General features: G+C 44.4%; 1 protein-coding gene across 4 annotated transcripts in view; it reads right to left on the bottom strand.

The window, feature by feature from the left end:
• Snrk (SNF related kinase) overlaps nucleotides 1-22,269 on the bottom strand; it is an 85,140-nt gene extending 62,871 nt beyond the window's left edge. For 2 of the 4 annotated variants that reach the window (XM_045740683.2, XM_069323626.1), the window contains exons 1-2: nucleotides 22,142-22,269; nucleotides 14,633-14,670 (exon numbers count right to left, since the gene is read on the bottom strand). The gene's annotated coding sequence lies outside the window, so the exon portion shown is untranslated. The remainder of the gene's footprint in view (nucleotides 1-14,632; nucleotides 14,671-22,141) is intronic. The other 2 variants (XM_045740684.2, XM_069323627.1) reach the window with 1 other exon arrangement.
• Nucleotides 22,270-25,043: the final 2,774 nt, after the last annotated feature.

The following is a 25,043-nucleotide window of genomic DNA, read 5'->3' as shown; positions in this document are numbered from 1 at the left end:
TATAAAAAGTATTTCGGATTCCTCTCTAATTTGCTGATGGCCTTTTGTTTTCTTTGTCTCGCTTGGATTTTATATGATTCTTGTGGCTTCAGTTCAATCGTTTTTATTTCTTTACAAAGCCTTCTTTGTTGTTCTTGGGATAGGGTGGGACAATTGACTTGATCGACACACAATCAACTTGAGAATGGTCCAAGCCGGACCGAAACCGTCGTCGTCCCTTCACTTTCTAGTGTGTGGTCTGGTCAACATATTTCAGCCCCGTTACTGTGACTCCTTGTCTGCATAGGGCGGGACGTTCAAGTTCCGTGATTCGTTTTCTAAGTCTTTAGAGGGAACGTCGTTCTCATTCCAAGATACATCTCTTCCTCTTTTTTCTTGAAGGTATGCGGCTTGAGCATATTTCTAGTGCTACTGAGCTTATCTTCTTGACTCGGGCTCATCTTGTGATAAGATGGTCCAACACGATGTTGCTTGGAGCGGCCAGAAGGCATTCATATCCACTATAACGAAGTTGGTCTGGCACTTCTTGCAGGAACCTATCTAATTGATTTGTCAAAGATTGGACCTTTGTTAAAGCAATATTTCTTATGCCTGCTGGCAGAGTATTAACCAGACGTGGACTGATGATATTCATACAGTGTTCTTTGACTGTGCTTACGGTGTCACAGTAGCAACAGCACCAGGTGTGGAACACATGACACTACTGTGGCAACTGTACCAGGTGTGGAACACATGACACGACTGTGGCAACAGCACCAGGCGTGGAACACATGACACGACTGTGGCAACAGCACCAGGTGTGGAACACATGACACGACTGTGACAACAGCACCAGGTGTGGAACACATGACACGACTGTGACAACAGCACCAGGTGTGGAACACATGACACGACTGTGGCAACAGCACCAGGTGTGGAACACATGACACGACTGTGACAACAGCACCAGGTGTGGAACACATGACACGACTGTGACAACAGCACCAGGTGTGGAACACATGCCACGACTGTGGCAACAGCACCAGGTGTGGAACACATGCCACGACTGTGGCAACAGCACCAGGTGTGGAACACATGCCACGACTGTGGCAACAGCACCAGGTGTGGAACACATGCCACGACTGTGACAACAGCACCAGGTGTGGAACACATGACACGACTGTGGCAACAGCACCAGGTGTGGAACACATGACACGACTGTGATAACAGCACCAGGTGTGGAACACATGACACTACTGTGGCAACAGCACCAGGTGTGGAACACATGCCACGACTGTGACAACAGCACCAGGTGTGGAACACATGCCACGACTGTGACAACAGCACCAGGTGTGGAACACATGCCACGACTGTGGCAACAGCACCAGGTGTGGAACACATGCCACGACTGTGGCAACAGCACCAAGATTACAACACACAGAAATATTCTGACAATAACACGAATGGAACACATGGCAAGAAAACATCCATCAGCCTGGGAGGGGGGCGGCGACGGTGAGCCTGGGAGGGGGGGGGGGGCGGCGACGGTGAGCCTGGGAGGGGGGCGGCAACGGTGAGCCTGGGAGGGGGGCGGGGACGGTGAGCCTGGGAGGGGGGCGGCGACGGTGAGCCTGGGAGGGGGGCGGCGACGGTGAGCCTGGGAAGGGGGCGGCGACGGTGAGCCTGGGAGGGGGGCGGCGACGGTGAGCCTGGGAGGGGGGCGGCAACTGTGAGCCTGGGAGGGGGGGGGGGGGCGAGGGAGCCAGGACCAGCGAGGACAATCGTGGCGGCGAGGCAGCAGAAGGTGAGGGTGGCTTACCAAGCCGGCCCTCACTAGATAAAAATCAATACCCAGACCCACGTAAAGTGTCTCCCCGTCCGTAGTCGTGCACCCCCCTCACACACCCCTCCCAGCACGTGCACCTCCCCCCTCACACACCCCTCCCAGCACGTGCACCCCCCCCCTCACACACCCCTCCCAGCACGTGCACCTCCCCTCACACACCCCTCCCAGCACGTGCACCTCCCCCCTCACACACCCCTCCCAGCACGTGCACCTCCCCCCTCACACACCCCTCCCAGCACGTGCACCTCCCCCCTCACACACCCCTCCCAGCACGTGCACCTCCCCCCTCACACACCCCTCCCAGCACGTGCACCCCCCTCACACACCCCTCCCAGCACGTGCATCCCCCCCTCACACACCCCTCCCAGCACGTGCACCTCCCCCCTCACACACCCCTCCCAGCACGTGCACCTCCCCCCCTCACACACCCCTCCCAGCACGTGCACCCCCCCCCCCCCCCTCACACACCCCTCCCAGCACGTGCACCTCCCCCCTCACACACCCCTCCCAGCACGTGCACCCCCCTCACACACCCCTCCCAGCACGTGCACCTCCCCCCTCACACACCCCTCCCAGCACGTGCACCTCCCCCCTCACACACCCCTCCCAGCACGTGCACCTCCCCCCTCACACACCCCTCCCAGCACGTGCACTTCCCCCCTCACACACCCCTCCCAGCACGTGCACCTCCCCCCTCACACACCCCTCCCAGCACGTGCACCTCCCCCCTCACACACCCCTCCCAGCACGTGCACCTCCCCCCTCACACACCCCTCCCAGCACGTGCACCTCCCCCCTCACACACCCCTCCCAGCACGTGCACCTCCCCCCTCACACACCCCTCCCAGCACGTGCACCCCCCTCACACACCCCTCCCAGCACGTGCACCCCCCCTCACACACCCCTCCCAGCACGTGCACCTCCCCCCTCACACACCCCTCCCAGCACGTGCACCTCCCCCCTCACACACCCCTCCCAGCACGTGCACCCCCCTCACACACCCCTCCCAGCACGTGCACCCTCCCTCACACACCCCTCCCAGCACGTGCGCCCCCCCCCCTCACACACCCCTCCCAGCACGTGTACCCCCCCCCTCACACACCCCTCCCAGCACGTGCACCCCCCCTCACACACCCCTCCCAGCACGTGTACCCCCCCCCCTCACACACCCCTCCCAGCACGTGTACCCCCCCCCTCACACACCCCTCCCAGCACGTGCACCCCCCCTCACACACCCTCCCAGCACGTGCACCCCCCTCACACCCCTCTCCCAGCACGTGCACCTCCCCTCACAGAGTAGAATAGATCTGCAGAAGAAAATTCTGTTAAAGTGCCAGATTTTCGTAAAGCTAATTTCAATATCCTAAGAAATTTGGGTGGGCATATAGAATGGAAAGTCTTGGGCATAGCATCAACAAGGAGGCTTGATCAGAAACCGGGCTGCGGTTTCTTTCTCGGCGACCTTGACCCCCAGAATCACCGCAAGGTAAAAGCAAGGTAAGGTAACCCCCATAGGTACCGTGACGCCACAACACGGTTTCCCTTTAAACTTTTTTTTAAACTATAAATCGTCTTCGCGAGGCTGAAAGAAGAGCTTTGGTTGGGTGCCTTGAGGGTGTTGCGAGAGGACTTCACAGGCGTCATTCCAACCCTTAGCGCACATAATTTATACGGGCCATTGACGTGGAGAACGGGCAGGAGGCTGGTTAGGCGCCTGTACTAGCGGTCCGGATGAGGCTCCTCTATATTGAAGAGGAGGTTGTTGTGCAAGATTAATAATTAACCTCGCAGTCAGGCTGCGAGCAGCCGCGTCCAACAGCCTGGTTGACCAGTTCACCAACCAGGAGGCCTGGTCGACGACCGGGCCGCGGGGACGTTAAGCCCCGGAAGCACCTCAAGGTCAAGGCAGCAAATCGAAATCCTCCTTTACATCACATATCGCTGGGTTCACGGCTTGCTCCAAGACCGGTCCCCCCCCTATGCCCAAGACTTTCCATTCTATATGCCCCCAAAAATTTCTTAGGATATTGAAATTAGCTTTACGAAAATCTGGCACTTTAACAGAATTTTCTTCTGCAGATCTATTCTACTCAATGCTAAATCTGATTTCTTTGTGATAACTGTTCCCTAGTTCACTCCCGATTTCGATGTCATTAATATGCGTTTCCCTGTCTTTTTTAACATTTCTAACCAGTTGTACAAATTCTTGTTCTAAACTGACTTCCCCACTGTTAATCATTTTGTACCAAGCTCTCTTTCTATCTATAAGGTTCTTCAGAATCTTTGTTATCCATTTCGGGTCATTAGTATTCGATCTAATCAATTTGTATGGTATACTACGTTCTTGTGCTATGCTTAGAATATTTTTAAGTAAGTTATATTTTGAATCCACATCGAAATCCCTTTTTACATCACCCATTGCTGGGTTCACGTCTTCCTCCAAGACCGGCCCACCCTCTATGCCCAAGACTTTCCAATCTATTTGACCCCAAAAATTTCTTAGGCTATTAAAATCAGCTTTTCGAAAATTTGGCACTTTAACAGAATTTTATCCCATAGATTTATTCCATTCCATGCTAAATCTGATTTATATTGGGCAATAATATCTATTGTTTCTGCACAAACAAGAGCATTTAAATAGTTTATTTTGTTTCTTAGACTCCTACTGTTCGTTTAATATAGCCTAAGTGTATTCCTCAGCTACGGGAGCATTGGTGCAAGTTGGAGACACGAATGAGCAGAAGAAACGTAACAAAATATTTGTACCATGAACAGGCAATCAACAAGTGAAAGGAATAAAAAAATATAGGAATTTATCTCCGTCCACAACTTGGAGGGGAAGATACGACAAATAATTGAAAGGTACAGTTACAAAGCGGAGCAGGCATACAGAGCTAGAAGAGCGGGTGGGTGTTCACCTGCCCGTCCCCCTCCCTCCTAAGGCCATCCTGTTTAAATCGTAGGTAAATGGCGAAAGTGACATTATAATTATGTTACCCAACTGATGAATAAGACTCCTAGGACAGTTCGCAGTTTGACAATATTTGAACGCCAGATATTTAATTTAAAACGCATATTAGTCAGCGCATTTAACATGCAAAAACCGTAAAGTTTAATATCCAATATATTCAATGCAAGTAACCAATTAACGAAAAATGGGCCTATCTTCATAGGCAGGCTAACCCTACCTGATCACCCTGGCTGTGACTCAAACGTCAGACTACGAGCAGGGGCGTCTAACAGTCCAGTTGACCACACCACCAACTTTATGCCAATCCATCGATTCCCGGAACCATCACAAGGTAAACCAAAAGGTAGGTATAATAAGGAAAAACCTTTGCAATGGGTACCATATAAAACTAATATATGGAACCTACTCTTCATGGCCTTACTTCGTAGGCAACATTACCGTCACATGTGCACCCTTCATCAGGGAAACAGTAGTAGTAGTTGTGGAAGCTACCTCCAGCTACAAGTTTAAGGCCAGACTCGACAAAACTTGACTGTGAGGATAGTAAAGCTATAATGTAACAGGTGCAACAAAGCCAGTAGGCGGGGCATAAAGAGCTAGACCTCACTTCCCCGTGGACATTGATAGGTCTGAGCTTGACACGGAATTGGGTGTATGACTGAGGATGTTTACAGCTAAAGAGAGCAGTCTGGTGCAACGTAGCGTGTATGTCTGCTTCTTGGTGGTTAGATTTATAACACCACAGTGCAGTGTTTGAACATCACTGCTGAGAGGAACTAAATGCAGGCACATCATACTATCACCTTTAACTCTAACCTCCAAGCGCCCTCACACACATAAGTACACGCACGCACCCTGCACAAGCATACGTACACACACACACACACACACACACACACACACACACACACACACACACACACACACACACACACACACACACACACACCACAGTTTCAAGTGTAGATATGATAGAGCCCAATAGGCTCACGAACCTGTACACCTGTTGATTGACGGTTGAGAGGCGGGACAAAAGAGCCAGAGCTCAACTCCCGCAAGCACAATTAGGTGAGTACACACACGTACGTACGTTAGAAAGAACTTTTTCAGTGTCAGCGTAGTTAGTAAATGGAATGCATTAGGCAGTGATGTGATGGAGGCTGACTCCATACACAGTTTCACATGTAGATATAATGGAGCCCAGTAGGCTCAGGAATCTGTAAATCAGTTGATTGACGGTTGAGAGGCAGGACCAAAGCGCCAAAGCTCAACCCACGCAAGCACAACTAGGCGAGTACATACACACACACACACACACAGATGAAAGACTATCAGATATAGAGGTGACAGTAGAGGAGGTAATGAAACAGTTGACAACACTGGATGCAACTAAAGAGGTTGGACCAGACAAAGTATCACCGTGGGTACTAAAAGAGGCAGCGCAGACCCTCAGCGTGCCTCTGGCAATGATCTTTAATGAGTCACTTATGTTAGGAGAATTGCCCAGTTGCTGGAAGAAGGCAAATGTCGTACCGATTTTCAAGAAAGTTGATAGGGAGGAGGCATTTAACTATAGACCTGTATCACTGACAAACATCCCCTGTAAAATACTTAAAAGAATAATTAGGCTACGACTGGTTGCACACCTGGGGAACGTTAGGTTTGTGAACAAACATCAACATGGGTTCTAGAAAGGGAAATCATGCCTGACAAACCTTTTGAAATTCTATGATAAAATAACGAGGATAAGACAGGACAGAGATGGTTGGGCAGACTGTTTATTTCTAGATTGCCAAAATGCCTTTGATACAGTACTGCACATGAGACTGCTGTTCAAACTCGAGAGGCAGGCGGGGGTGGGAAGAAAGGGCCTTGCATGGATAAGGAACTACCTAACAGGAAGGAGCCAAAGAGTTACGGTAAGGGGCGAGAAGTCGGACTGGCGAACAGTAATGAGTGGAGTACCTCAAGGATCGGTGCTGGGACCAATTCTATTTCTAATATATGTTAGTAGGCATCCTTCAGTCTCGGGAGACTATGGAGTTGCGCCCTAGTTGTCAATTCTGGTGCAGCGTCTGGTGTGACTGATGAGGCCAATCCGAGAGTGGCAGTCCTTCCCACACCGAGCACAAACGAAGTCCGATTCTGGTCTGTCTTCCTGGCTACTGGCTTTCCTTCTCTGTCTCTTTGCCTCCGATTCCATGGCAAGTGACTCCTCGAACTTGGAGAGACCTCTTTGAACAGACTGCCTCCAGGCTGAACGGTCTGCAGCCTGTGTCTCCCATATAGCTAGATCGACGTCCATGGCTTTCAGGTCCCTCATGCATACGTCTTTGTACCGTAGCTGGGGCTTGCCTGTTGGACGCTTTCCCTGCATCAGCTCTCCGTACAGGAGATCCTTGGGGATCCTGCCGTCGCCCATTCGCACAACGTGCCCGAGCCAGCGCATTCGTCTCTGTTTCAGCATTGTGTACATGCTGGTGATTCTTGCTCTCCCCAAGACGTTGTTGTTTGTCACCTTGTCCTGCCAGGTGATGTCCAAGATGTGTCGAAGGCAGCGCATGTGGTAGGCATTCAGCTGTCTTTCCTGACGGGCGCGGAGTGTCCAAGACTCACTGCCATAAAGGAGAGTGCTCAGGACACAGGCTCTGTAAACCTGAACCTTAGTATACTCAGTTAGCCTATTGTTGGTCCACACTCGCTTTGTCAGTCTGGACATGGTAGTAGATGCCTTACCGATGCGTTTGTTTAGCTCCGTATCAAGAGAGAGGGAGTCAGAGATTGTGGAGCCCAGGTACACGAAGTCGTGAACGACTTCCAGTTTGGAATCAGAGATGCCGATGTCAGGTGGGGAGTCCACTCCTTGTCCCATGACTTGTGTTTTCTTCAGACTGATGGTGAGTCCGAAAGCCTGAGAGGCCTCGCTGAAGCGGGTTATGAGCCGTTGGAGGTCTTCAGCTGAGTGGGCAGTGACTGCTGCGTCGTCGGCAAAGAGGAAGTCGCGCAGACACCTCAGCCGAACCTTTGTCTTGGCTCTCAGCCTGGCGAGGTTAAAGAGCTTTCCATCCGACCTGGTCCGGAGGTAAATGCCTTCCGTGACAGATCCGAAGGCGTGCCGCAGCATAACTGCGAAGAAAGTCCCGAATAGGGTTGGAGCCAGTATGCAGCCCTGCTTTACTCCATTTCGGATGTCAAAGGCGTCTGATGTTAGGCCATCAAAGACCACGGTGCCCCTCATGTTCTCATGGAAAGATCTGATGATGCTGAGGAGCCTGGGTGGGCATCCGATCTTGGGGAGGATCTTGAACAGGCCATCCCTGCTGACGAGGTCGAAGGCCTTCGTCAGATCTATGAAGGCTACAAAGAGTGGCTGCTTCTGTTCCCTGCATTTCTCCTGCAGTTGTCTGAGGGAAAAGACCATGTCGATGGTGGACCTGCCAGCTCTGAATCCGCATTGTGATTCTGGATAGACTCTCTCTGCAAGTACTTGGAGCCTCTTCAATGCGACTCGAGCAAACAGCTTTCCGACAATACTGAGGAGGGAGATTCCACGGTAGTTGTTGCAGTCGCCCCTGTCACCTTTATTCTTATACAGTGTGACGATGTTGGCATCCCTCATGTCCTGTGGCACCTCTCCTTCCCAGCAGAGGCAGAGAATTTCATGCAGCTCCATGAGCAGGCTACCTCTGCAGCACTTCAAAGTCTCAGCAGGAATGCCATCTTTGCCAGGAGCTTTACCAGAAGCAAGGGAGTCTAGGGCATCGCTGAGTTCTTCCAGGGTCGGTTCGCTGTCGAGCTCCATTAACACAGGCAGACACTCAATGGCGCTCAGGGCATCTTCGGTGAATGTAATATATTAATAATAAAATGAATGTATGAATGTAATAAAGAATGTATGAATGAAGAATGTAATAAAATAATCTTCGGTAATATATGTTAACGACATGTTTACAGGAGTAGAGTCCTACATGTCGATGTTAGCGGATGACGCAAAGTTGATAAGAGCTGTGACAGATGAGGATTGCAGGATCCTCCAAGAGGACCTGAACAGGTTGCAGAGATGGTCAGAGTCCTCTCTGGCTACTGGAGATCAACACGAGCAAATGTAAAGTTATGGAAATGGGACTAGGTGATAGGAGACCAAAGGGACAGTACACAATGAAGGGGAACTGCCTACCTGTGACGACGTGAGAAAGAGACCTGGGCGTGGACGTAACACCTAATCTATCTCCTGAAGCACATATAAATAGGATAACGACAGCAGTGTACTCTACACTGGCAAAAGTTAGAACATCATTCAGAAACCTAAGTAAGGAGGCATTTAGGGCGCTTTACACTGCCTACATGAGGCCAGTCTTAGAGTATGCCGCCTCATCATGGAGTCCATATCTGAGGAAGCATATAAGGAAACTGGAAAAGGTTCAGAGGTTTGCAACGAGACTCGTCCCAGAGTTACGAGGGATGGGGTATGAGGAGCACCTGAAGGAACTGTGCCTTACGACACTAGAAAAAAGAAGGGAGAGGGAGGACATGATAGGAGCGTATAAAATACTCAGAGGGGATTGACAGAGTGGACAGAGACGAAATGTTTACATGGAATAGTAACAGAACGAGGGAATATGGGTGGAAGCTGGAAACTCAGATGAGTCACAGAGATGTTAGGTAGTTTTCTTTTAGCGTGAGAGTAGTGGAAAAATGGAATGCATGCACTTAAGGAACAGGTTGTGGAAGCAAATACTATTCATAATTTTAAAATTAGGTATGATAGGGAAATAGTCATTGCTGTAAACATCTGATGCTCGAAAGGCGGGATCCAAGAGTCAATGCTCGATCCTGCAGACACAAATAGGCGAGTACACACACACACACACACACACACACACACACACACACACACACACACACACACACACACACACACACACACACACACACACACACACACACACACGCACGCGGGGGCTGGCTGGCTGAGTGGACAGCGCTCTAGACTCGCGGGCCTACGAACCGGGGTTCGATCCCCGCAGCCGGTGGAAAAACAAATGGGCAGAGTTTCCTTCACCCTGATGCCCCTGTTACCTAGCAGTAAATAGGTAATTGGGAGTTAGACAGCTGCTTCAGGCTGATTCCTGTACTCACCTATTTGTGCTTGCGTGGGTTGAGCTCTGGCTCTTTGGTCCCGCCTCTCAACTGTCAATCAGCCGGTATACAGATTCCTGAGCCTACTGGCCTCTATCATATCTACAATTAAAACTGTGTATGGAGTCAGCCTCCATCACATAACTGCCTAATGCATTCCACCTATTAACTAATCTGACACTGAAAAAGTTCTTTCTAACGTCCCTATGGCTCATTTGGGTACTCAGTTTCTATCCGTGTCCCCTTGTTCACGTACCACCTGTGTTGATTAGTTTATCCTTGTCTACCCTGTCAATTCCCCTGAGGATTTTGTAGGTAGTGATCATGTCTCCCCTTACTCTACTGTCTTCCAGTGTCGTAAGGTGCATTTCCCGCAGCCTTTCCTCGTAACTCATGCCTCTTAGTTCTGAGACTAGTCTAGTGGCATACCTCTGAACTTTTTCCAGCTTTGTCTTGTGTTTGACAAGGTACGGCTCCATGCTGGGGCTGCATACTCAAGGATTGGTCTTACATATGTGGTATACAAGATTCTGAAAGATTCCTTACACAGGTCCCTGAAGGCTGTTCTGATGTTAACCAGCCTCGCATATGCTGCAGACGTAATTCTTTTTATGTGGGCTTCAGGAGACAGATTTGGTGTGATATCAACTCCTAGATCTTTCTCTCTGTCCGTTTCATGAAGTACTTCATCTCCTATTCTATATCCTGTGTCTGGCCTCCTGTTTCTACCGCCTAGTTTCATTACTTTGCATTTACTCGGGTTGAATTTTAGCAGCCATTTGTTGGACCATTCATTCAGTCTGTCTAGGTCATCTTGTAGCCTTCTACTATCATCCTCTGTCTCAGTCCTCCTCATAATTTTTGCATCGTCAGCAAATATTGAGAGAAACGAGTCTATACCCTCTGGGAGATCATTTACATATATCAGAAATAGTATAGGTCCAAGGATTGACCCCTGCAGGACTCCACTTGTGACGTCTCACCAATCTAAAACCTCACACCTCACTGTGACTCGTTGTCTTCTGTTGCTTAGGTACTCCCTTATCCAATGGAGTATTTTCCCTTTCACTCCAGCCTGCATCTCCAGCTTTTTCACTAGCCTCTTGTGTGGTACTGCATTAAAGGCTTTCTGGCAATCCAAAAATATACAGTCTGCCCACCCTTCTCTTTCTTGTCTGATTTTTGTTGCCTGGTCGTAGAATTCAATTAACCCTGTGAGGCAGGACTTGCCATCCCTGAACCCATGTTGATGCTGTTACAAAGTTCTTTTGCTCCAGATGTTCCACTAGCTTTCTTCGCACAATCTTCTCCATCAGTTTGCATGGTATGCAGGTTAGGGACACTGACCTGTAGTTCAGTGCCTCCTGTCTTTCCCCTTTTGTTTGTTTGTTTGTTTGTTTGAGATATATACAAGAGTTATTACATTCTTGTACAGCCACTAGTACGCGTAGCGTTTCGGGCAAGTCCTTAATCCTATGGTCCCTGGAATACGATCCCCTGCCGCGAAGAATCGTTTTTTCATCCAAGTACACATTTTACTGTTGCGTTAAACAGAGGCTACAGTTAAGGAATTGCACCCAGTAAATCCTACCCGGCCAGGATACGAACCCATGACATAGCGCTCGCGGAACGCCAGGCGAGTGTCTTACCACTACACCACGGAGACTGCCCTTTCTTGTATATAGGGATTACATTAACTGCTTTCCAAATTTCTGGCAGTTCCCCTGTTGCCAGTGATTTGTTATACACTATGGTGAGTAGCAGGCACAGTGCTTCTGTTCCTTCCTTTAGTATCCAAGAGGAGATTCCATCGGAGCCTTTTGTCACATCCAACTCTAGTAACAACTTCCTTACTTCCCACTGATAATCTCAAACTCATCTAGTGGTTCCTGGTTAACTATTTCCTCTCTTATCTCTGGAATTTCTCCTTGCTCTAAGGTAAAGACCTCCTGGAATTTCTAATTCAGTTCCTCGGGGAGCCGGTCGGCCGAGCGGACAGCACGCTGGACTTATGATCCTGTGGACCTGGGTTCGATCCCAGGCGCCGGCGAGAAACAATGGGCAGAGTTTCTTTCACCCTATGCCCCTGTTACCTAGCAGTAAAATAGGTACCTGGGTGTTAGTCAGTTGTAACGGGCTGCTTCCTGGGGGTGGAGGCCTGTTCAAGGACCGGGCCGCGGGGACACTAAAAAAGCCCCAAAATCATCTCAAGAAATCATTTTTTATCATTTGAAATTATTTTTCTCATATGAACTCTTAACAAACTTCTATGAACATCATTTCCTCATAAGGAATCCTTAACAAACTTCTATGAAATTATTTTCATCATAAGAACTCTTAACAAACTTCTAAGATCTCAGAAATTATTTTCCCCATAATAAACCTTTAACTCCAAATTGGCCCCTTTTCCAAAGTTCGGTGAAACCGGTGTGCCATATCGGCCTCTTTTCCAAAGTTCGGTGAAAACGGTGTGCCATATCGGCCCTTTCCCCCCCCACCCTCCCCCCAAAAAACGGGGCCCATACGCCGTGAATTCTTTTTCCACACATCAGGAGTTGTAGCTGATGTGTGGAAAAAGGTTAACATAGTTAACCGGACCTCGTAGCCTGGTGGATAGCGCGCAGGACTCGTAATTCTGTGGCGCGGGTTCAATTCCCGCACGAGGCAGAAACAAATGGGCAAAGTTTCTTTCACCCTGAATGCCCCTGTTACCTAGCAGTAAATAGGTACCTGGGAGTTAGTCAGCTGTCACGGGCTGCTTTCTGGGGGTAGAGGCCTGGTCGAGGACCGGGCCGCGGGGACACTAAAGCCCCGAAATCATCTCAAGATAACCTCAAGAAGATAACCTAGTTCCAATCTACAAAAGTGGAAGCAGGGAAGACCCCCCTTGATTATAGACCGGTATCATTGACAAGTGTAATAGTCAAAATATTGGAAAAAATAATTAAAACTAAATGGGTAGAACACCTGGAGAGAAATGATATAATATCAGACAGACAGTATGGTTTTCGATCTGGAAGATCCTGTGTATCGAATTTACTCAGTTTCTATGATCGAGCAACAGAGATATTACAGGAAAGAGATGGTTGGGTTGACTGCATCTATCTGAACCTAAAAAAGACTTTCGACAGAGTTCCACATAAGAGGTTGTTCTGGAAACTGGAAAATATTGGAGGGGTGACAGGTAAGCTTCTAACATGGATGAAAAATTTTCTGACTGATAGAAAAATGAGGGCAGTGATCAGAGGCAATGTATCGGACTGGAGAAATGTCAGAAGTGGAGTACCACAGGGTTCAGTTCTTGCACCAGTGATGTTTATTGTCTACATAAATGATCTACCAGTTGGAATTTAATGGAATTTAATGTTAATAAATGCCATGTTATGGAATGTGGAATAGGAGAACATAGACCCCACACAACCTATATATTATGTGAGAAATCTTTTTTTATAATATGGAAGGGAGTACCACCTCTAGCTGGAAGAAGGGGGGCCCATAGCCTCGGAGGAAACCACGCATAACGCATTAGAGGGAATGTTTAGATCCCCTCCAATACAGTTTTTGTGTGCTTTTCTCTTACCACCCCCTTCCTTTTTTATTTTTTTGTGCTTTATTATGTATTTGATGGTTACAAGATATACATCGGTTGATACAAAAATAATAATACAAAAAGGTGCTTAAAGGTTATGGATCTCTTGAAAAACACGACAATGGGAATATATATATATATATACTCTCTCTATATATATATATATATATATATATATACTCTATATATATATATATATATATATATATATATATATATATATATATATATATATATATATATATATATATATTTTTTTTTTTTTTTCAGTATTAACTATTTTCTGATTTAGGGCTTCTATCCCTCTTACTAGTTTTCTTGCATCAGGGTTCAGCTGGAAGAGGCGTTCACCAAAAGTCATGTTTGTTTTCAAGGTGAAGAAAAAGAAGGGAATAACTGAATAATGTATTGCCCTTATTATAAAATCGCACGACGTTTCGAACCTACATGGTTCATTATCAAGTGATAAGAAATTACACTGTTGTTATAGATTCAGCTACTCGGAACAAGTTCCAAGTAGCACGGGCTATGGTGAGCCCGTAACTTACCTGGCACAGGAGCGGTGCTAAAAGAAATTACAAAACTCGGTAGATTTATACCAGTACAGGGTCAGGTGAAAACATAAGTGGAAAACGTGGGTAAATAGGGGTACATGATTAATCATTGTATGTGTCTCTATTTACCCCCGTTTTCCACTTATGTTTTCACCTGACCCCATACTGGTATAAATCTACTGAGTTTTATTTCTTTATGGAACCAACCCAATATCCTCAATAAAGGTAAGATATACATACTGTATTGTAGATAGTACAAAAAGAGTGCTATTCCGTATAAAATGTCTTTTTAAGTTAATATTTTTGGGGGCGTTGAACAGATTAATTCAATTTACATTATTTCTTATTGGAAAAATTGTTTTGAGTTACGACCCGTCTCTGGGAACAGATTAAATTCGCAAGTGAAGGTACCACTGTATGACAGTTTTTGGATGTGGGTAAGGGATATGTCAAAATGTGACATGTTAATAGGAGGACCATCAACAGAGACTCGTCCAGCGTCAATAGAGATCAGTAAATTATCAAAAGGCCAGAGGAATGTGGTGATGACTTACCTTATGGGTTAATGCAGCATGAGGCCAGCATTGAGGACCTGAAAAGCAAATGTTTGTTTACATACTGCCCAGCGACAACCACACACATTGGCGAGAAAATAAACCCAACAAAAACTCGTATAACATACTGTACTTGCATCTAGAGTCTACTTGCTTATATTTACCTGCATAGCCATGTTGTGGGGGAAAAACACTATGTGAAGTAAGTAATTATCAGAGCATACTCAGTATACATAACATACACACGAATAATACAAACAGCATACTCAAACACTATGTGAAGACTTCTATACCTGGAGTGTACCTGTTGCCGGTTCCTAGAGTTCACCCACTTTTGAAACATGGCCTGGGCCAAGGCTTCTGGTAACTTGACCTAATAGACTGTTGCTGGAAGCAGTCTGCAGGCTGACATATCCATTACATAGTGATGTGAACTATGTCAATTCAGTTATTAATGACGCTTCTATGGTAGATGACACGATAAAATCTAAATGGACGTCAGAACACTTATCTCACTATAACAAATATCCTAGAATATAATAAAATTACCCATGTAACCAAATATGAATATTCCTACCGCATTAAAGGCTGGACTATAAAATCAGTCATGACCAAGTAAGTGAGTAACAAATAATACAAACTGTTTGGTCAAATAATAATAATAATAATAATAATAATATTATATGTATAACACAATGAAGAGAATCTACCTCCCTGTAACGACTAAAGAAAAAGACCTCGGAGTGGACATGACACAAAACTAACTCCAGAGGCTCATATAAATAATAACAGCAGCATACTCTGCACTAGCAAAAGTTTTAACATCCTTCTGCAACCCAAATAAGGAGGCATATAGATCGATGTCTACACGAGACCAGCTTTAGAGTATGCCGCCCAATTGTGGAGCCCCACCTAAAAAAAAATCTCGAGAAGGTTCAGACGTATGCGACGAGGTTCGTCCCAGAATTGAGAGGGATAGGGTATGGAGATATACTGAAGAATCTAAATATGACGACGCTAGAAAAAGGGAAGACGGGATAAGAGACTTAAAATACTTAGGGGGTTTGACACAGTGAAAAAGAGAGGAAATGTTTACAATACCAATAGAACAAGAAGATGGTATGGATGGAAGCATGAGAATCAGATGGGTCATAGAGATGTTAGAAAGTTTTCTTTTAGTGTAAAGTGAAACTAACTTGTATCATGATATACACATAGTTTACTACATTATATCTTGCAATAATCCTCAAGTTATGCTAAAATGTACCTGTGGATAACCCTTAAATTTACTTTAATGTACTCACCTAGTTGTACTCACCTAGTTGTGTTTGCGGGGGTTGAGCTCTGGCTCTTTGGTCCCGCCTCTCAACCGTCAATCAACAGGTGTACAGATTCCTGAGCCTATCGGGCTCTGTCATATCTACACTTGAAACTGTGTATGGAGTGAGCCTCCACCACATCACCCCCTAATGCATTCCATTTGTCAACCACTCTGACACTAAAAAAGTTCTTTCTAATATCTCTGTGGCTCATTTGGGCACTCAGTTTCCACCTGTGTCCCCTTGTGCGTGTTCCCCTTGTGTTAAATAGACTGTCTTTATCTACCCTATCAATCCCCTTCAGAATCTTGAATGTGGTGATCATGTCCCCCCTAACTCTTCTGTCTTCCAGCGAAGTGAGGTTTAATTCCCGTAGTCTCTCCTCGTAGCTCATACCTCTCAGCTCGGGTACTAGTCTGGTGGCAAACCTTTGAACCTTTTCCAGTTTAGTCTTATCCTTGACTAGATATGGACTCCATGCTGGGGCTGCATACTCCAGGATTGGCCTGACATATGTGGTATACAAAGTTCTGAATGATTCTTTACACAAGTTTCTGAATGCCGTTCGTATGTTGGCCAGCCTGGCATATGCCGCTGATGTTATCCGCTTGATATGTGCTGCAGGAGACAGGTCTGGCGTGATATCAACCCCCAAGTCTTTTTCCTTCTCTGACTCCTGAAGAATTTCCTCTCCCAGATGATACCTTGTATCTGGCCTCCTGCTCCCTACACCTATCTTCATTACATTACATTTGGTTGGGTTAAACTCTAACAACCATTTGTTCGACCATTCCTTCAGCTTGTCTAGGTCTTCTTGAAGCCTCAAACAGTCCTCTTCTGTTTTAATCCTTCTCATAATTTTAGCATCGTCCGCAAACATTGAGAGAAATGAATCGATACCCTCCGGGAGATCATTTACATATATCAGAAACAAGATAGGACCGAGTACAGAGCCCTGTGGGACTCCACTGGTGACTTCACGCCAATCGGAGGTCTCACCCCTCACCGTAACTCTCTGCTTCCTATTGCTTAGATACTCCCTTATCCACTGGAGCACCTTACCAGCTACACCTGCCTGTCTCTCCAGCTTATGTACCAGCCTCTTATGCGGTACTGTGTCAAAGGCTTTCCGACAATCCAAGAAAATGCAGTCCGCCCAGCCCTCTCTTTCTTGCTTAATCTGTGTCACCTGATCGTAGAATTCTATCAAGCCTGTAAGGCAAGATTTACCCTCCCTGAATCCATGTTGGCGATTTGTCACGAAGTCCCTTCTCTCCAGATGTGTTACCAGGTTTTTTCTCACGATCTTCTCCATCACCTTGCATGGTATACAAGTCAAGGACACTGGCCAAATGTATATACTTTTTTGTGTCAAATTTCTTATACAACTATTTTTTATACTAATCTTACAATTCATTTTTATACCTTCTTACAATTTATTTTTATACTTTCTTACAATGTATTTTTATACTGTACTTTCTTACAATGTACCTATTAACATTTTTTTTTTAATTTTGCTAGAAATGGTCTTCTTAAAATTATATGTTAGATTAAGGATCTTCCTGAAATGCTATGCATGCTAGTTAGTGGCTTTACAAGAATGTCAAACTTCAAGTCTCTGTACTCTCATAAACCCAATGTACCTTCTTGTATATAAATAAATAAATAAATCTGGATTACTGTATCCAAGCATCGAGACCCCATCTTCAGTAGGACATAGCTGCTCTGGAGAAAGTGCAACACTGGGCAACAAAAATAATTCCAGAGCTCGGTTAACTAACGTATCAGGAACAGTTGAGAGCCACAGGGCTAACAACACTAAAAACCAGGCATGACAGGGCAATTTTATTGAAGCTTTTAAAATACTAAACAATTTGGTGGATGTTGATCTGGAAAATTTCTTCAAAAGGTCATATGTAACACAAACAAGGGACAACGGTTTCAAACTCGGCAAGCCACAATGTGTGACTGAGAAGAGGAGAGTCTTTTTTTTTTTACCTGCAGGGTTATAAACCCATGGAACCATCTGTTGAATTTCAAAATCAAACTGGACAAGATTATCAAGGCAAATGAGGGACCTTTGACAAGTTGCCAGTTTTCTGTCCTCATCAAGGCCACTAGTGTTAGTGGTCCTCAGGTAAATTTAGGTAAATAAATATACTTGTGCTGAAGATAAAGATAAATAAATATAAATAAATAAATAAATAAATATGTTTATTCAGGTAAGGTACATACATACTAATGATATTCCTAATGATTGCTAATGCTAATGATTGCTAATGATATTCCATCTTCCAGTACTGACATTAAGGACTATCTTACAGGGAAACTATCCCCAGTCTCTGTACCTAAAGCCTATTAATTCCATTGACGTCAATGAGATAATCCTTTCCCTTAAAACCAAGTCTGGTGCCCTTGAGGAGATACCAACTTTAATCTACAAAAAAGCCTCCAGATCTTTAGCCCCCTGCTATTGCTTTGCTCTTCAACAAGTCACTTGAACTCCAAACCTTTCCAGATATTCTAAAAAAGCGAGAGTAACGCCTGTCCACAAATGTGGTGATCTCACAGATGTTAACAACTACAGACCTATATCAATCCTGCCAAACTTGTCAAAAATTTTTGAAAAACTAATCTATAAGCAGCTTTACTCATATCTAGCCAAACTCAATATACTTAGCCCTTGCCAATATGGCTTCAGGCCCAAAAAAAGCACTAACGATGCACTTATTAGTATGCTTAACTCGATTCATACAGCTCTTGATAAAAATGAGTTCCCTGTTGGGTTATTTGTGGACCTGCGTAAAGCTTTCGATACTGTCAACCACCAAAACCTTCTTCTTAAATTACATCATTATGGTGTCAGAGGACACTCCCTACAATACCTCAAATCCTACCTTACTGACAGGCTCCAATGTGTTTCTGTGAATAATACAATTTCTCCCACCCTACCCATCAACATTGGTGTTCCCCAGGGCAGCATACTTGGCCCTCTCCTCTTTCTCATCTACATTAATGACCTTCCAAATGCCTCCCAACACCTCAAACCAATTCTATTTGCTGACGACACAACCTTCATTTACTCCAGTCCTGATCCCCTTGCTCTAAATGCCACAGTAAATACTGAGCTAAATAAAGTCCATCTGTGGCTAACTGCCAACAAACTCACCCTTAACATTGACAAAACTTTCTATATTCTGTTTGGCAATAAATCCTCTAATCAAATAAATCTCAAAATAAACAATACCCAAATTTGTAACAAATTAGATGGCAAATTCCTTGGCATTCTCATTGACCACAAGCTGAATTTCCAGGGACACATTCTAAACATATCAAAAAAAGTTTCAAAAACTGTGGGCATTCTTTCTAAGATCAGATATTATGTACCACGCCCTGCCCTGGTGACTCTCTATTACTCCCTTATCTATCCATATCTCAACTATGGTATTTGTGCTTGGGGCTCTACTACCCAAAATCACTTACGTCCTCTAATTACTCAACACAAAGCTGCTATTAGGACAATATCCAATTCTGGCCCCAGACATCACTCGGTACCCCTACTCAAATCTCTGAATATGTTAGACATTAAGTCACTGCACATTCTCTCATGTGTATTATACATATATAAAACGCTAAACTATAATGCCAATCCTGATCTCAAAAGCTTCATAGAAGGTTGTAACAGAACCCATGAGCACCACACCAGAAATAAATACAGTTTTGATATTCCTAGAGTACGACTTAATCAAACCAGAAATGCTCTACAAATCAAGGGGCCCAGAATGTGGAATGACCTTCCCAACCATGTTAAAGACTGTACCTCTCTCAACCAGTTTAAGTTAAAAACGAAGCTATACCTAATAAATTCCCTGTAACCTACCTTACCCCTCTATTGTCAACCCATGTATGTTTTTTGTTTTTTTTGTTTTTCAAATCAACGCTGTTTGAATGTAATTTTCTGTAATAATTTGTAATTGTATTTGTGCTGCTTTTTCAACAATGTTCCCCCCTCTTTTACCTCTATTTTTATTTGTACTCAACGCATTTTTTTCTTTTTACCCATTAGTTTTAAGCTTTAGTCATTAGTGTTTTTTCCTGCCCGAAACGCTTTGCGTAATTAGTGGCTTTAGGCATTGTATGTATGTATGTATGTATACAAGTGATGTTACATTAATGGATTGATATATAGATAGAGCTAGTACATACAATGCCTAAAGCCACTATTACGCAATGCGTTTCGGGCAAAATGATTATACCTGTACTGCTCTCAATGCCAGTTGGAGCTAAAATAAGAGTGAATTTGGGTTCATTGTTAGTTACATAAATATAATCAGTTGCCATCTACCAACACATATTGCTTTACTACAAGAACTTTTTAAGTGTCAGAGTAGTTAGCTGATTAAAGAACAAGCCTTGCTTCGACAAGAAGCAAAGTACAATGCCTTAAGCCAAATTGATGCTTTGGTCAGAGAGCACTCCCTTTCCCAGATTATTTACACTGATGGATCCTTGCATCAGTCCTATGGTGCAGCTGGAAGTGCAATTGTTGTGACAGGGAGAGATGGTTCCTTATCCCACGAGTGTGGAGTGCATCTAAGTAACTGGGCCTCTACTCTTCAAACAGAATTGGTTGCCATAATCCTTGCACTTGAGTGCGTATATGAATCCAAAGTTGACACGCTAATTGTAAGTGACTCCTTGTCATCCTTGACTGCCCTCAGCTCCCCAAGGCATAACTGTGACGTGCTTATCTCTGAAGCTAGACACAGATATAATGAAATAATCAATGATGGAGTCAGAGTCTGTCTCCTGTGGATTCCTTCCCATATTGGTCTCTGAAGGCATGATAGAACTGATGAGTTGGCCAAGACTTTTGCTCGTAAAGAGGGAATTGATTACCAACTTGGACTGCCTTTGAGCAGCCTGAGGGCAGTAATATTTCGGGAACATCAACTAAATTTCGGAGACTTGAGGCAAAGTGAAATTCACACCAGTTACTCCATCTATCATCATTCTATTATGCAGGAGGTACCGCACGTCTATGGGTCGTCCAATAAGGTTAGCAGACGTCTAGATGTTACCACTGCTAGGCTTAGGCTCGGCTACAAGTACTTCTGGGGAATTTGTAACAGCTGCTGATGTAGATTTGACTAAGTGTAAACTTTGTCAGCAGAACTATTCGCATACTTTGTGTCATTATATAATGGAATGTGAAAAAATCGTGAAATTTAGAGATAACACCACCAATAGTGTCCAAGAAATGTGTAAGTACTTCATTCATAATGATGTGCTGGTCGAAATCTTAGCAAAGTATCCAAAATTTGCTTATTGTAAGTAATGCATGCACATGACTGTAAAGCTGCCGCCCAGTTGGGTGGGTGTGCAGCAAGACTAGTAACTGTGTGACTCACTATAGATGTAAAGTGCCTTGTATAGTGACTGTTGTGAGCCTCTTGTTGAATCACTTGTGACACAAAAGATTATTGATGTGTGTAGGTGATTAAATATGTATGTGTATGTATATATGTATATGTATGTATATGTACATGTATGCATGTATGCATGTACATGTATATATAACATTAATAGTTTTGTAACTAACGTCAAAAGATTGATATTTGCTTAGCTAAACGAACTAGAGAGTTCAGTTCCTGAACCGATTATGTGCCTCTGTAATCCTTTAAACCACCGCCCACGGGATGGGTATGGGGTGCATAATAAAGAAATTGAGAGTAGTTAGTAGATGGAATGCACTAGGAAATGATATGGTGGAGGCAGACTTCATGCACAGTTTCAAATGTAGATATGATAGAGCCCAGTAGGCTCAGGAACCTGTACACCAGTTGATTGACAGTTGAGAGGCGGGACCAAAGAGACAAAGCTCAACCCCCGCAAGCACAAATATGGAGTACAAGAAAATCTCTAAATAAGGCAATTTTCACAAAATGGGGCCAAACTCTACCTAATCAGTATATATGAAAGCCTATTAGTAAAACATAGTAGAATTAGGGAAGAGGAAAGACGTCACAGAGCTACTGAAAGTGTAAAGAGGTAGCAATCAAAATTTTCATCTTGAACGAACCCACTTTTACAGGTTGCAGAGTCCGTAGTAGTGAACACCGCTTTTCACCTTTGAATGAATACCACTAAATGTGTTGATGAATACGTTCATAAAATTATATATACTTACTAAATTATCTGTTAAAACGTAGGTTTAATACATTGCTTCCACATAATCCACGGATTGTTTCACATTAGCCACAAAATCAATCACTCGTCTCAGAACACAACCTTCTCTATTGACATTGTGCAGAAACTAACCTGACGCGCAGCTTCTCTGCGCACATGTAATATTCTTATCCAATCCACTTTATTTACGGTAATCCTTAGAGGAATAGTATGCTACAAATCCAACCTGACCTCCAATATTTGCTTTCTAATAAGTAATTTAATGTTTGCTTTCAAAAATTATATTACCAGTTGTATATTACGGTGTCAATATATGTCAGGGATTAGTTTAGTTCATTTATTATGCACCCCATATCCATCTCGTGGGCGGTAGTAGAAAGAGTTAGTAGGCATACTTCAGCCTCGGGAGACTATGGAATTGCTATGGTTTATGACTATGGTTTCCAGGGCGCAAAGCCTGAGTAGGTCAGTATGGAGGAGAAGCTGTTACCCATGGAGCAGGTTTCCCCTCTCCACGTTGCTGAAATTATCCAATGGAAAGGCGACGCCAATATAATAGGTTAAGTAATAATTGTAATTAAGAAGCAATAAGATGCTTATCTTAACATACTAAGAAGGTTAGGTAAAGTCGGTGTTTTCTATGAAGCTTTTCAAGGTAAACTAAAATATTCACAATAAATTAGTATGTCACATATGCACTTATTTAATAAGTCAATATTGACTGTACGAAAGTGCGAGAACAGGTTGTGCCAATACACATAGTTCCAGCACCGTCGCAGGAGCTGCCAGATCGAGGTCGAAGTCAACAACGAACTGCCTTAGGGTTCCAACTCTGGATTTTTCCTCGAGGTTGACTCCTGAAGCCTTTCCCAAAAGAGGAGTATGGCCGCAAGATAGCGGAAGTTTGAAATTAGAGGTTTCCTTCCCTTAAATGAGCTGCCTTCTCAGGCTATCGAGTCCCATCTGCCTGCAGCAGCTGGTTTTAAGGCGCCAGAGGCACGCCCTCGCCCCTTCTGTCAGTAAAAGCAGTTCCGCCGGACTTACAAACTAAGCCACCCATGCAGGCCAGGAGTTGGACTTAGTTGTCAGAGGCTATTTGAGACGCACGCCGCACGGGAGCTTTTTATAGGTAATGGGAGCTCGTCCCCCATTACCACTCCCTGGCTAATTGAAATTGAAATTGAAATAAGTTTATTGAGGTTAAATACACACAAAGGGATGAGGTAGCTCAAGCTATTCTCGCCCCGTTCAGTACAATGTGTTCATACAAATATAGGCACACATTACAAACAATAAACATATTGCCGAACATTCTGAGAGATAAACATACAATTGCTTCTTTACACAAGTAGTATAGTACCCCCTGGGTATGACAACCTCTTGGAACCTTGGAAAGAGTTACAGAGGCACATATATAATGGGCTCAGGGACTGAACCTCACAATTCATTTAGCTAAGTAAGCCAATAAATCTAAGTAAACCTTACTGACAGGCTCCAATATGTTTCTGTGAATAATTCCATTTCTCCCACCCTACCCATAAACATTGGTGTTCCTCAGGGCAGCATACTTGGCCCTCTCCTCTTTCTCATCTACATTAATGACCTTCCAAATGCCTCCCAACACCTCAAACCAATTCTATTTGCTGACGACACAACCTTCATCTACTCCAGTCCTGACCCCCCCTCGCTCTAAATGTCACATTGAATACTGAGCTAAATAAAGTCCATTTTTGGCAAACTGCCAACAAACTCACCCTCAACATTGACAAAACTTTCTATATTTTGTTTGGCAATAAATCCTCAAATCATTTAAATCTCAGGATAAACAATACCCAAATTTGTAACAAAGTAGATGGTAAATTCCTTAGCGTTCTCATTGACCACACGCTGAATTTCCAGGAACACATTCTAAATATATCAAAAAAAGTTTCATAAACTGTTGGCATTCTTTCTAAGATCAGATATTATGTACCTCGCCCTGCCCTGGTGACGCTCTATTACTCCCTCATCTATCCTTATCTCAACTATGGTATTTGTGCTTGGGGTTCTACTACCCAAAATCATTTACGTCCTCTAATTACTCAACACGAAGCTGCTATTAGGACAATATCCAACTCTGGCCCCAGACATCACTCGGTACCCCCTACTCAAATCTCTGAATATGTTAACATATTAAGTCACTGCACATCCTCTCATGTGTATTATATATATATATATATATAAACCCTGAACTGTAACGTCAATCCTGACCTTAATTAAAAGCTTCCTAGAAGGTTGTAACAGAACCCATGAACACCACACCACAAACAAATACCTATTTGATATTCCAAGAGTACGACTTAATCAAACTAGAAATGCTCTACAAATCAAGGGACCCAGAATGTGGAATGACCTTCCCAGTCATGTTAAAGACTGTATACCTCTCCCAATCAGTTTAAGATAAAAACTAAGCACTGCCTAATTAACTCCATGTAACCTACCTTCCCCTAAATGTCAACTCATGTCTGCTATTTTAAACAATGCTGTTAGTTTAGTTCATTTATTGTGCACCCCATACCCATCTTGTGGGCGGTAGTGGAAAGGGTTACAGAGGCACATAATGGGCTCAGAGGCTGAACCCCACAATTCATTTAGCTAAGCAAGTTACATTCTTGATGAGCTAGTTACAAAATTCAGTATAAGTCGTCACATCATCATTGGGTTCGAGATCGATCACAACTACATTACAGTTTCTAAATCGAGCAGCTGACATATATTTTTTTTTTTTTTTTTTTTTGAGATATATACAAGAGTTGTTACATTCATGTACAGCCACTAGTACGCGTAGCGTTTCGGGCAGGTCCCTGGAATACGATCCCCTGCCGCGAAGAATCGTTTTTTCATCCAAGTACACATTTTACTGT

The sequence above is a fragment of the Procambarus clarkii genome, chromosome 13 (genome assembly GCF_040958095.1).
Source record: "Procambarus clarkii isolate CNS0578487 chromosome 13, FALCON_Pclarkii_2.0, whole genome shotgun sequence".
Taxonomy (NCBI): Eukaryota; Metazoa; Arthropoda; class Malacostraca; order Decapoda; family Cambaridae; genus Procambarus; species Procambarus clarkii.
Note: the sequence above shows the minus strand (reverse complement) of the source record. Positions and strands in the feature narration are given on the sequence as shown.